The sequence below is a fragment of the Orcinus orca genome, chromosome 8, assembly GCF_937001465.1.
Source record: "Orcinus orca chromosome 8, mOrcOrc1.1, whole genome shotgun sequence".
NCBI lineage: Eukaryota > Metazoa > Chordata > Mammalia > Artiodactyla > Delphinidae > Orcinus > Orcinus orca.
In genome coordinates, this window is record NC_064566.1 from 46,667,391 (window position 1) to 46,680,965 (window position 13,575).

General features: G+C 41.0%; 1 protein-coding gene across 3 annotated transcripts in view; it reads left to right on the forward strand.

Moving 5' to 3' along the window:
- The window catches only part of TRIM66 (tripartite motif containing 66), a 60,850-nt gene that overhangs the window by 3,202 nt on the left and 44,073 nt on the right, over positions 1 to 13,575 (forward strand). Inside the window, exon 1 of one of the 3 annotated variants that reach the window (XM_049713959.1) lies at positions 5,673 to 5,793. The exons of the other annotated variants lie outside the window; for them this stretch is intronic. The gene's annotated coding sequence lies outside the window, so the exon portion shown is untranslated. Of the gene's footprint in view, positions 1 to 5,672; positions 5,794 to 13,575 lie in introns of those variants that run through there. 3 annotated transcript variants of the gene reach the window in all.

A 13,575-nucleotide genomic window follows, 5' to 3' on the forward strand; every position in this document is an offset into this window, starting at 1 on the left:
CCCGTAAGAGGCCTCTTTCTCTGTGGCATCTCTTCTGAAGTAAAACATGGCCTTGTGACATCTCAGACATCTGGGCTCCCCCAGAGGGTCAGGGCCTCAGAAAATGCCTGTGAAATGAGCAGAAGGGAGAGGATGCCAGACAGCCGCCTGGTGAGGCAGATATATGCAGTGCTGACCTTTTTGCTCCCTCAGCCCTCTCTCCAGGTGGCCTTGTAAACATACTGCCACCCTGAAGAGGGCCCTGTGGTCCCTCTCTCTTCCTCTCCTCTCTGGGAGCCTGATTTCATCAGCAGTCCTTCAGACAGCAACAACAGCATGGGTGCATCCAGCCTTGTTTTCTTGCTCTCCACCTTTAGACTTGGACATTTGGAAATATTATGTTGCTTTCCTTTTTCAAGTAGAAGATTGTCAATTTAAGATGGGAAGAGTCAGGATGTCGTTTCTAAGTGAGAATTTGAGAAAAACTCAGAAATCCAAATTTACTTCAGAAAGAATTTTAAAACTTATATGTAATAGACAAGACAGTAAAACATGAAAGAAAATTTTTTTTTAAAAAAAGTGTAAACATCTCAAATTATAATACCTTACAATGCTGTTTTCATGTCTGAATATTACCTTTCAGTTTTTATTTACATCTAGACATAGCTATCTGCAAAGCTGATGATCATAGTATGCAAATCCTTTTGTCTTCTGCTTCTCGTTTAATACTATTACATTTTTTCTGTATCACTACCCAGTATCCATGATTATTATTTTTAACAGCTGAAGAGTAATTTATCTTCAGCACATACTATAATTTACTAAGCCATTTTCTCATGTATTTTGTTTCCTTGTTCTCATTGTGTTTTTTGCTATTGGAGAAAATGATGCAGTGAACATTTGTGTATATGTGGCTTTTTTCTTCTTCTGTTGAATAACTTGTCTAGGATAAATTCCCAGGAGTGAGATTGCTGTATTATAGGGTATAAACATTTTTATGATTCATTTTATGTTGCTATATGTGTGTGTATATATATATATATATTTTTTTTTTTTCCAAATGGATTGTACCTGTACGAATTTATGCACCAGCAGCATGTATAGTTTCCAATTTAAACTACACCAGGTTCAGGGTTTTTGTTTGTTTTGTTTTGTTTTTGCTTTTATCAGTAGTTTTTGATATACGGCAATATGGCATTTAGGGGAAAATTCATAGGACCACACAAGGTTTTCTTCATTACAAAGTAAAAATAAATATAACTCGAGGACTAAGTGTCCTTCCTTTCTGTGCTGGATAGATTTTCAAAAGTCTCATTATACTACGTGGCAAATGCTTTCCTAACAGCTTTGTTGGAAGCTAGGATGGAAAACCCCGCTGCCATTAAACTCAGAATAGCAGAATGTGAAGGGAGGAATGCCAGGATCTTTGAGGGCAGTTCATCCAATAGCACAACAAATTCAACTGCTCCTCGGTTTTAATTTAATTTTAGATGATAAAATTCATGGAAAGAACACAAAAATTTTGGTTCATTTCCTACCTCTGTTTTCACTAGCTGAATGATTTTGAACAAGTAGCATATTCTCTTTGAGTCTTAGTTTTCTTGTCTGTATAGTGAAAAAATACTGAGATTCATTTGTTCATTTTAGAAATATTTATTGAGTGTGTGCTATGTTCAGGCACTATATATAGGTGCCAGGCAAAGAGGGGAAGGTACCATGGTGAACAAGAAAGACAAAGTCCTGGCCTAGGACTGTGTCTAAAACAAACAGTGAACAAGTAAACAAATAAATAATATATCACATTCAACACAGTCTAGCATTAGAGTAGGTGCTCTCTCATTACTTGGTGTTTCTCCCTCCCATTTTTTCCCCGGAAAATGTATACTATTTTGATGATAATTTGTTCTGTACTACCCATGCAAACAATCTTTGAAATTCTAACTCCCAATGTGGCATGCAATGACCTGCTCTGTTATTCCTTGGCAAGGTTACAGAAACCCAGTTAATATCTCCCTTCTCTCACATCTGGGTGTGGGATATTAAAAGAGGTGGTTTGTAAACAAGGTAATATAGGTGCGGTTTCCTGTGCGTCCTTCCAGTCTTTCACCTGATGTTTCATTTAGTTCAGGTCTCTTCATGACTTAAAGCAGAGCTGATTGCTGGTATATTTTGTTTGACTCACGCTGTTTTCTTATGTTTTTTTAAAATTTAATTGGTTGCCAACGTTTAAAAATTTAAATAAAAATCCGGATTTCTGGTGTTTTGAAAAAACTAAGATTTGGCAACACTGAACCCACAGTCTTTATATGGCTGGCCCCTGGAGGCATTTGAATTGGCTACTCCTGGCTTAAGTACATTCTGCCAAACTATCCCCTTCGCTCTCCCAGGTCAGGGGAGATAGGAAGGAGAGGGAAGAGGTAAGTTATGGTGAGAAGGAGGAAGGGGATAAAAAAGAGATCATTTGATCTTCCCCCCTTCTCCTTAAGTCAGAGACCCATTGCTGTGCCTTTAATTTGACCTTTACCCTCATAGAGTTAATTCAATTGCTCTTCTAAGACAGAAATGAAATACTTATTTCTTTATATTCTTACCCTGGGTAGTGCCCACTGGTTTGGAAAGCTATGCCACGCCCCCAAATGCCCAGAATTGTTTTTCAGAGTCTAGTGCAGCAGTTCTCAAAGTGTGGTCTAAAGGCCCATCAGGGGTCCCTGAGACCCTTTCAGGGGTTCCACAAGGTCAAACAATTTTCATAGTAATACTAAGATGTTATTTGCCCTTTTCACTGGGTTGACATTTGCACTGATGGTGCCAAAGCCAAAGCCAAAGACGAGTCAGTGTGTTCTTCACTGCCAGGCATTTGCTTGTAAAGAAAAGAAAAGAAAAAGAAAAGAGCCAGTTTCACTGAAGAATGTCCATTTTTATTAAATTTCAATTCTTGAATACAAGTCTTTTTAATATTCTATGTGAAGAAATTAGAAGTATGCAAAAAGCACCTCTGCTATTTAGTGAGGAACTAAGTAGGAACTGAAGTGAGGAACTGCACTTGTGCTACTATTTGAGTTGCACGCTGCACTAGCCTTATTATTATATTATTATATTATTATTATTGTAGAACAATAGTTTTATTTGAAAGAACAACTGACAGACAAACTGTGATTATTCAGTCTTGAGAATTTGGCAGATATTTTCTCAAAGAATGAAGTGAGCCTGTCACCTCAAGGAAGAAAACTGACAGTATTTGTTGCCAATGATAAAATTTGAGTTTGCAAGCAAAAATTAGAATTTGGGTAAAGTTATAGCTGCCTCCATGAGTTTGACACCTTCATAATAGTTACAGAATTTTCTGATGCAATTAGAGGTGATATTAAAGAGTGTGATTTTTTTTCTATAATGAAACATGTCAATATTTGGAGCATCTGTGTAAATCATTGAACCAATATTTTCCAAATCACCAGTGCTTGGTGTTATAAAAATTATGCCTGAGTAAAAGAGCAGTTCAAAGTGTAATACAGACCAGTGGATGTTAATATAACAGAGTAAGAAAAGTTCATTGATGTAGTTTCAGATTCCACATTACAACTAACCTTTAAGAAACTACCGCTTGTTAAATTTTGCAGTAGTATCAAAGAATATCCACAATTATCTGATAAGGCTACTAAAATACTCCTATCTTTTCCAACTGTATAGCTGTGTGAGGCTGGCTTTTCTTCATATACTGTAAACAAAACAACATGTAACTGCAGAAGTAGGTATGGAAAGCCAGCTTCTATTAAGTCTTCTGTTAAGCCAGACATTAATGCAATTTGCAAAAAGGGAAAAACAATGTCACTCTTCTCACTAAATTTATTTGAAAGTAGTTAATTTTTCCTGAAAAGTATGTTATTCATGTTGACTTGTAATAGGTTTATTGTTTTTTAATGAATTAGTATTTTTAAATTATCTCAGTTTTACTTTATAATACGGTAAATGGCAGTAGCTATAACCACATAAACAAAATCTCTTTGGGGTGCTCAATAATTAAAATATGTAAAGCAGTTCTAAGACTAAAAGGTCTGGTATTCTCAAAGTCTAATGAAATAAACTCTACCACATTTAAACCTTCTAAGAGAGATTGCCCTCACCTCGCCTACTAGGGCTGCTGTCTGGGGAATAACTGCCCTTAGAGCCTCAGAATGAACTAGAGGGGAGAGCCCCCCCATTGCTTTATTTAGTGGCATCTTGCTGGGCCCGCAAGAAGCCTGGTCTCTCCCAACCCCGTCGTCCTTTGTCCTTAATGGGCTTGGCTCTGAAAGACTGTGGATTGAAGTGAAAGTTCTCTCAAATTTGCATAATTACAGAGCTCCGGATTTGAATTAAATGATCTTTGGTTTTTTTCTTAAATAAGTACAAATATAAAACTAGGTGCACTCTTTCTGCTCTTATACAATTACAAAACCTAATACAGTTTATAAATTATAAAAAACCAAAACAATCAAATTAACAATGTTAGTTTCATTTGCAGATGATGTGTTGCTAAACGAAACTGTCACTACAGCTTAAGTGTGATACACCCTGATGTGGCTAAGTTTAGCAAACTTGTGCCGCAGTGATGGTGCCCCACTTTCCCTCCCACCTTTGTCTATTCCAGGTACTGTGAAACATTCATCATTGTGTGCCATAATCTCATTTTAGCTTCATGGGGCAGGAGGGCATCATTTACCTATTGTCTGCTCCCTTCTCTTCTCATTAGCCTGAGACAAAGTAATACTGCTTGGTAAGAACTAGATCCTAACTCTCAACACTGCCTCTAAAATCTCATCATGATGAATATATAGATGATCCAGAATATTTATACTTTAAAAAACTCATCAGAATGAAACACTAATTTAAAAATGTTGGTGGAGAGAGCTCCTGAGGACATGTGTGTGGACCTCAGCTTGAGAAACATTTCAGTTAAGAGTATGGAGTCTGAAATCAGACTGACCTGGATTTGAATTTGAATTTGAATTCTGCTGTTTACTGTCTGTCTTTGTGCAATTACCCAACCTCTCTGAACCTCAGTTTCCTCATCCTGTCTCTGATGGTTTTATTTAATTTTTTAAAATATCATAGTCCCTATCTCCAAGGGTAATTGTGAGGATGGAGATAAAGTATGTAAAGCACCTGGTATAAACTTGGCATTTAATACATTTCCTTCTCTTTTCCAACATGAACTCTTGGATCAAGCTTGTCCACTAATAAAGAGAGGCACAGGTAGATCTGGGACACTTGAAGGCAAACAAACCCTGTAATAAACACACAACCTGGCAGACCCCTCCAGGCTTTGTTTTCCACAGCAGAGATGCTGGACTGTCTTTTGGGCCCAAGTGAGAGGTTGAATCTGTGCCCTGTTGTAGGGCATGAGCCTCCAGTTCTGGAGAGGGACATAGCCTGGACTTCTGAGGCCTTGGTCTCTGAGTCCTTTCTGGCCTGTCCAGGAGTATCTGTCTCCCCAGAGAAGCAAATCACTCTGCTTTGTGCTTCACTTACAGGGAGTGGAGCTTGCTCACTCTACACACTGCTTCACGCTTGAGGATATTAATGGAAAAGCCCCGGTTCTGGGCACATGCATGGGCATGGATATAAGTGTGAGCTTTATGGGGCGACCTCTAGTTGACCAGAAACACAGAAGTGGACAGATAGAGGTGGTACTGATCTGCTCATTATGCCAACAGGACGTGCAAGATATAGGTGCCTGGCTCCTACCCTGTCAGCATTTGCTCTGTAAGGACTGCTTCCAGGGCTTGATCCAGGAGCTAGGGCAGGTTGCTGGGCTTCATGGGACTGTCCCAGATGGTAAGTACAAAAATACCACAGGTTCACCTCCTTCTATATAACAGGTCTCTTCCCATTTCATAGGTACTGAATTTCAGGTGTAGAAAGAATCAGAATGTAAGAGCCCAGGGATACTCATTGCTGAAAGCAACTCTTTGGGGAATCTGTGAGACAAAGCAAATCCTCCTGATGCTTAATATATGTTTTGTAAACTGGGATTTTTCATGTTTGGGATTTCCTTAAATTGGTGGCAGGCTAAGAAACCTGGGAAGATTTTGATTCAAGGTTTGGCTGACTCCCCAGAAGGAGAGGACGTGTCCTGACCCACTGAACTTCCAAGGCGGGGGGAGAATGGCTGGGCTCCTAGGGTCAGTCAGGAACAGATTTTGAACAGACTCACACTGACTAATGAACCATTCACCATCTAAGCTGCTCCCTCCTCCAGCAGGGAGGAGCTTCTGTCTTTCTTCTGAAGGTCAGGTTTCCTAGGAAACAATCTCATTGAGAACTGTGAAGTCCTTGGAGACAAGAGCCAAGTCCCTTCGTTTCAGTATTCTAGCACAGGGCATGTAACAGAGATGCAGTGAGTGTCTGCTGAATGAACTCGTGGGATGAAAAAGCCAAATAAGTTGACAGCATTTAGAAGCATCATCATTGTTGTTTGTTTTGTTGTCTGCAGTTTTTTCAAAGTGATTTGTAGCACAAGTCTAGGCTATTTTTGAGGCATTATAGCATTGCAGTTGTCTTTAGATCTGAATTTCAAGGCCTCTAAACCCTTGGGCAAGCTACCTAAGCTCTCTGAGTCTCTGTTGAGAGTTCAGAGTACAGAAAAGGTATTGTATACTTTGATTTTTTAAATTAATACATGATTTTTAAACTTACTACTTACACTTTGTTCTTCCTTAAGCTTTTAATTTTAACTTACAAATCTTGTTCTATTTATAAATATAGCAAATTTAACAATCACTTTTAAAGGGCCTTTCATTAATATTTAAACATATTTACAGTTAATATTTGCTTTTATAAACTAAATTTTTGAAAATAATTCAATTGTCCAGCAAATAAGCATTCTAAATTACTTAAAGAACTCTTGGAAATACAGTAAGTTAAATGTATAAATAAGGTGAATCTTAAATATGTCTTAAAAGTTCTAGCACTGTTGGGTTATTATCCAGAATATGTAAAGAACTCTTACAACTCAAGAATAAAAACAAACAAACAACCCAAATAAAAACTGGGCAAAGAACTTGGAATAGACATTTCTCCAAACAAGATATCCAAACGCCCAGCAAGCACATGAAAAAATGTTTACTATCACTAATATTCAGGGAAATACAAATCAAAACCATAATGAGGTACCACCTCACATGTGTTAGGATGGCTAGTATTAAAAAAAAGAACAGAAAATAAGTGTTTGCGAGGATGTGGAGAAATTGGAATCCTGTGCACTGTTGGTGGGAATATAAAATGGTGCAGACTCCACGGAGAACAGTAAAGTGATTCCTCAAAAAATTTAAATATACAATTACCAGCAATTCCACTTCTGGATATATACCCAAAGTAATTAAAAGCAGGGACTAGAAGAGATATTTTTATGCCTGTGTTAATAGCAGCCTTATTTGCAATAGCCAAAAGGTAGAAGGAACCTAAGAATCCGTGGAAAGATGAATGGATAAATAATTGTGGTATACACATATAATGAAATATTATTCAGCCTTAATAAGGAAGGAAATTCTGACACATGCTACAACATGAATGACCTTTGAGAACAGTATGTTAAATGAAATAAGCCAGCCATAAAAAGACAAATACTCTATGATTCTACTTACATGAGGTACCTAAAGTAGCCAGATTTATAGAGATAGAAAGTAGAACGGTGGTTGCCAAGGGGTGGGGGAAGGAGGGAACGGGGAGTTGTTTAATGATATAGAGTTTCAGTTTTGCCTTTTTTTTAATTTTAATTTTTCTATTGGAGTATAGTTGATTTACAGTGTTGTTAGTTTCAAGTTTTTCCCATTTTTTAATCAGGTTTTTGTTGTTGCTGTTGTTGTTGAGTTCTTTATGTATTCTCAATACTAGACCCTTATCAGATAAATGATTTGCAGATATTTTCTCCCATTCCATGGGTTGCCTTTTGTTTTGTTGATAGTGTCCTGTTAACATAGTGAAAGTTTTAAATCTTAAAGAAGTCCAACGTACCTATTTTTTCCAAAAGCCTGTGCTTTTGGTGTCATATCCAGGAAATTATTGCCAAATCCACTGTCATAAAGCTTTTCCCCTATGTTTTCTTCTAAGAGTTTTATAGTTTTGATTCTTACGTTTAGGTCTTTAATCTCATTTTAGATTTTTTTTTTAAATGTTTTAAAATTTTATTTATTTATTTATTTATTTTTGGCTGTGTTGGGTGTTCGTTTCTGTGCGTGGGCTTTCTCTAGTTGCGGTGAGCGGGGGCCACTCTTCATCGCGGTGCGCAGGCCTCTCACTGTCGTGGCCTCTCTTGTTGCGGAGCACAAGCTCCAGACGCGCAGGCTCAGTAGTTGTGGCTCATGGGCCTCGTTGCTCCGCAGCATGTGGGATCTTCCCAGACCAGGGCTTGAACCCCTGTCCCCTACATTGGCAGGCAGATTCTCAACCACTGCGCCACCAGGGAAGCCCCTCACTTAAGATTTTTACCATGAACTAGGGACTTCTCTGGTGGTCCAGTGGGTGAGACTCGGTGCTCCCAATGCAGGGGGCCTGGGTTTGATCCCTGGTCTGGGAACTAGATCCCGCGTGCATGCCGCAACTAAGACCTGGTGCGGCCTAAACAAATAAATAAACAAAATACATTAAAAAAAAAACAACAGAATGCCTTAAAAAAATAAAAGATTTTTAACATGAACTAATTATGCATGTTTCAAGGATATGTTTGACTCTAAAGTCAGAAAACTAAATTCATACTAGTGACAATTTTTAGAATCATAGTGTTTGTTGCCAGGTTATTCTAAGTGCAAGGGAGAATGAAAACGTAAGCTTTGGTGTCAGTATATCTGGGCATCAGAGTGTGAGTCCTAATCTACCTGCCACTTAATACAGCAGTTGTATAGCTTGGTAAGTTTTCCTCCCTGTAAAATGGGGATGATGATGGTAGTAATTAACTTATAGGATTGTTATGAAGATTAAATGAGAACATACACATAAAACATTCTGTACTGTGCTTAGGATATAGTAAGAGACAAAGAAATGTGAAAAAATACCATTATTTAGAACTTGTGAAACTGAAGTGGAAAAAAATCTGTTAGATGCAAACATGCTTGACTTGGAACCAGAGAGGCAATTTCTTGAATATGTGGCATCTTACATTATTTAGTATGTCCTGCAGTCTGGCCAGGCTATTGCTACCTTCCATATTTGCATTTGTGGATCAGAGTGGAATAAGCTTCCTCTGCTACTTGGAGGTTTTAGGATTCTATGCTGTGTGGTATTTGTTGGTTTGTATGTCAGTCTCCTTCACAGGTAGTTAATGACTTTTATGTACCAGGCCCTATGGCGTTTAGGGTGCAGAGATGAAAAGACAGGGCCCTTGCCTTCAAGGAACTCATATTTTATTGAAGGGCAGATAACTAAACAGATGACAATAATACAGTGTGGTAAGAATGTGAAGAGAAGACTGTTTAAAGTTTAGGCAAAGGAGCAATACCTCTGGGAGATTTTCCATGCACAAGGACTGGTGGATATCAGTTGCTCACTGAATGTTTTCTGAAGGACTAAAAGAATGGCACTCAAATGCCACGCTGATGAAAAGCAGAGATGTCACCTATCTCTGGGAAGTCCAGTGAGATACCCAGTACCTGAACTTAGATTCCTGTTGTAATTTGAGAAGCCATGCTTTGGGAGTTTGGTTCTTTGGAAAGAGCTTTTAGCACTGCCACTTTATCCAGCAGAGTAGGAGTACAGACTTGCTAAAAGGCTTATCCTATTTCTGCCAATCTGGGGCTTTCAAAAGTTAAATATGGGAATAGGTAGAGGGTTGGCAGGGGAGATGGATAGAGGCTGACGAATTAAATAGGTCCTTAGCATCAACGCTTCCAGCCAGTTGCGGCCACATTGCATGGGGATGAGTCCATTTCCATAAATCTATTCCTGCTGGTTGCTGGGCAGAACTGAGAAGTTGCTGAGTTGAGTGGAAGAGGGGCTGTGCCTGGGCTCAGTGTCTGTCCAGCTGGTTTTCAACTCTGATCCCTCAGTGGAGCCTCACCAGGCCTGCATGTTTGCAGTGGGGCTCAGCACTGGGGGAGGGAGTGAGGTGGGCATCTCATTCAACTGGGCTGTGCCTTTCATCTCTACAATGCCACAGCCCAACATAGAACCTGACACAGGACGAGGGCCTAAGTGAATATTTATTGAACAAATGATTTAATCAGTGGATCCACAAAGATCTCCCATGGCTCTTGCCTGGAAGGAAAACTTTTTTCACTTACGACACTGCCCCTTTCTAGTCCTCAAGTTGTGAGGTGCAAATCACATTTATCAAGCACCTTCTGGCTGGCAGATGCTGTACCGAGTGCTTATGCCTGTATTATCTTTTCTAAACTTCACAACAACCCTATAAGGTAGCTGATGATGGGGACCAAAGCAAAGGCAGTAGTATGCTGAACACACAATGTCTTAGCTGTGCTGTGGGATGACTGGAGTGGAAGGCTCCAGAAAGGCTGGATATGGGAAACGGATCTACTCAGCCAATGAGAATATCTTCTTGGGACTGTTTGCTTTTAAGCCTATTTGAAAATGGTCCCAGGTCAAATTCTACGTGGAAAGTTGGCCATTGAGTCCCCAAGTGATACTTTAAATAAGTGTAGCAAGCTCTGAAGGAAGCTGGCATGCCTGAAACTGTTTACTATGTGCTGGATCTGTCTTCAGAATTCTCAGGGCTCCTATGGTTTTATGTGTTGTTTTAGGGGAGGGAGGCCATTACTTGAATATTTCCTTCCCCATGTGAATAAAAGGAACATTATTCTTTCTCTTCAAATCTACTAAAAGACATATCCTAGATGGGAGCCCTTGATTCCGAGGTCCAGATTCCAGAATCTCTTTGTTTAGTATCTTAATTTTCCCAGTCTCAGTGTGGATGATGCAGTCTACATATGGGCAGAGCCCTGGTCTGGAAGTCAGGGGCCCTGGAGCTCGGTCTGGACTCTAGCACTAACTGACTAGGTGATCCTGGGTATTCTCTGGGACTGGACTTGAAGAGCTCTAAGAACACCAAATAACCACCATAGCCTCCTGCTTCCTGAAGCTAGTGATGGGTAACAGCATATCCCTTGAAAAGTACAAATGCTGAAATGGGGAGCAATCTCTGTTCCTCAGTGGGCAGGCCTTGGGGATTTGGGAAGATCCAAAGAGAGGGACCCGATGCAAGATGCTACAACCTCAGAGTCAGAGAGGGAAATGATACTTATCTTAATGAGCAGCTCCGCTGGATGGGCTCTAATGGCCTGGGGTGAGAGTGGGAGGTAGAGGGGATGAGATCTCAGCACCAGGAGCTTGGCAGGCGAGGTGCCTGCTATTTGCTCACTCCAGGTGAGGAACAGTGTGTGCAACTATTTGGGATCTGTTGTGGGCAGTGCCCCAAGTTTCCCAGGTGGAGGGCAGGTTGCTGAGCTGGGCTGAGCTGGGTGTGCAGCAGATGCAGAAGCTGGAGCTCCAGAGCCTATCAGCAGGATGGTTTTTCAGTTCATGAACAGTTTCCCCACCTTAATTGGCTCTCTAGGGCCCTGGGAGTAGCACTGGTACCTCAGAGCCATTCCTGGGAGAGCAATTCCCCTGGTGACGGAAGGAGGCAGGCAGTGTTTTGGGGGATGAGCCTGCTGCCGCTGGCACTACTTGGAAAGCTATAGCTAGGGAGGGAGTTCAAGGTAGATGTGATTGATGGACAGGGTCTTGAAGGGGCCTCTTGTCTGTGGGGACTCTCACTCAAGAGGGACCAGTCATTGGTTAACTGCTATGACGGCTGGAGAGCAGGAAAGGCCCTTAGAGTATATCTCTAACCCCTCATTGAATAAATGGGACATCAGGATTCCAGAAAGTTCTAGAATTCTGCTGAATGTCACGTAATTGGTCACTTACAGAGAGCCAGAAAAAAAATCCGGCTCCCTTGTCTGCCAATCTGGAGCTTGTCTGGGCTTCAGGGACAGTAGGAACCACAGACCTAGAGTAGGGTGCTGCCCTTGGTTCCCCCACTGGTCCTCTCTCCAGGCCCAGTTGGAAATGGAGACAGTGACTTTGCATGGAGTATGTCAATGCATCAGCCCTTGGATTGACTCTTGAGATAGGAAGTGAAAAGAGATAAAGGTGCCACTCTATCAGAAGAGATGAATCCAGGGTCATCCTACCCATACCTTCTGCATTCCACTATGGGTACTTTCTTGACACAGAAAGCTTACTTCACAGTCAGGTGGTTCCTAGGAGCATGGACTCTGAAGGCTGTGGATAATCCATCTCCAGCTTCAATCTGTCACCTGGCTCTTATGCCCAGATTCTGACTCTTGGCTCAGATCTGCTACCTGGCCCTGCCCCACAGTCCCTGGCTCCCCCTGCCTGACCTTACTTCACCTATTGCCTTTGTGGATTATGCTCCCAAATCCTCTAGCTTCAACTCTGATCACTCTCTCCTATCCTGAGCTTGAATTTCTAGCTACCTAAAGGGCTCCTAATTGCTTGCAGTTCAGAACAGAAGCTTAGCATGGCCTTTAGGGCTCTTCCCAGTCTGACCCCGTGCTAATTTTAGAGCCTCATCTGTCATTCCTCGGCATGGGCTAGCTTCATCACTCATTCCCTGAGGGGCCTCGTATTTTGTCATCTGTAATCCTCTGTTTATGGTGTTCCCCCCTTCTGAAATGTCCTTTCCTTGTTTGTTACATCCTACCCCAAACTGAAGTTCTAGCTCAAATGTGACCCAGTTAGCAGAACTAGAGCACACAGGGATGGGAGTTGACTTGGGAATAAGCAGGATCCCCATTACCAGAATGGAACCTCAAAGGGAGAGACTAAACAAAGTAGCTGTTGCTTGAGTTCAGGGGTCAGCAAACCTTTTCCGTAAAGGACTAGATAGAAAGTATTTTGGGCTCTGCAGGTCATAGAGGCTCTGTTACGACTACTCAACTCTGCCACTGCAGCACAAAAGCAGTCATAGACAATATGGAAATGAATGGGCATGACTATTCTAATAAAAGTTTATTTACAAAAACAGGTGAGCTATAGTTTTCTGACCCCTGTTTTAGGCTCTGCCTGGGGAAATTGGGTGGATTTGAACCTGTGGGTGGCATCAAGTAGGAATAGCTGTGTAGGAGCCAGGCAGGGCCAGAAAAATATGGAAGGGAATCACAGGTAGGGGATAGTGTTAGCATGAGGCACAGGGAGGAGAGGGCAGGAGGAACAGAAGGGCGTGAACTTTGGTTGGAATATAGGATTGCTTGAAGGAGAGAAGTAGGAACTCTGTTTGGAAAGGAAATTTAGAGCCAAATTTCCTTTCCAAACAGAAGGGTCTTGACCAATTTAGGCTACTCAGTAGACAGTGGGGAGCCATTGAAAGTTTTGGGTCAGTGGAATATAATCAAATCTGTATTTTTGAAAAGTCTTTCTGGCTTCCTGAGAAGAATGAATGGAGGAGACAAGACTGGATGCAGTAAGAACTGCTAGGAAGCTACTGTAGTTGTCCAGGCCACTGGTTCCTGATTACTGGTCCTTGAACCAGTGCTGGTCTGGATGCCTAAGAATTATTTGGGAAACTTGCTAAAAACATAGATTCCTGGTCCTGTACCCACA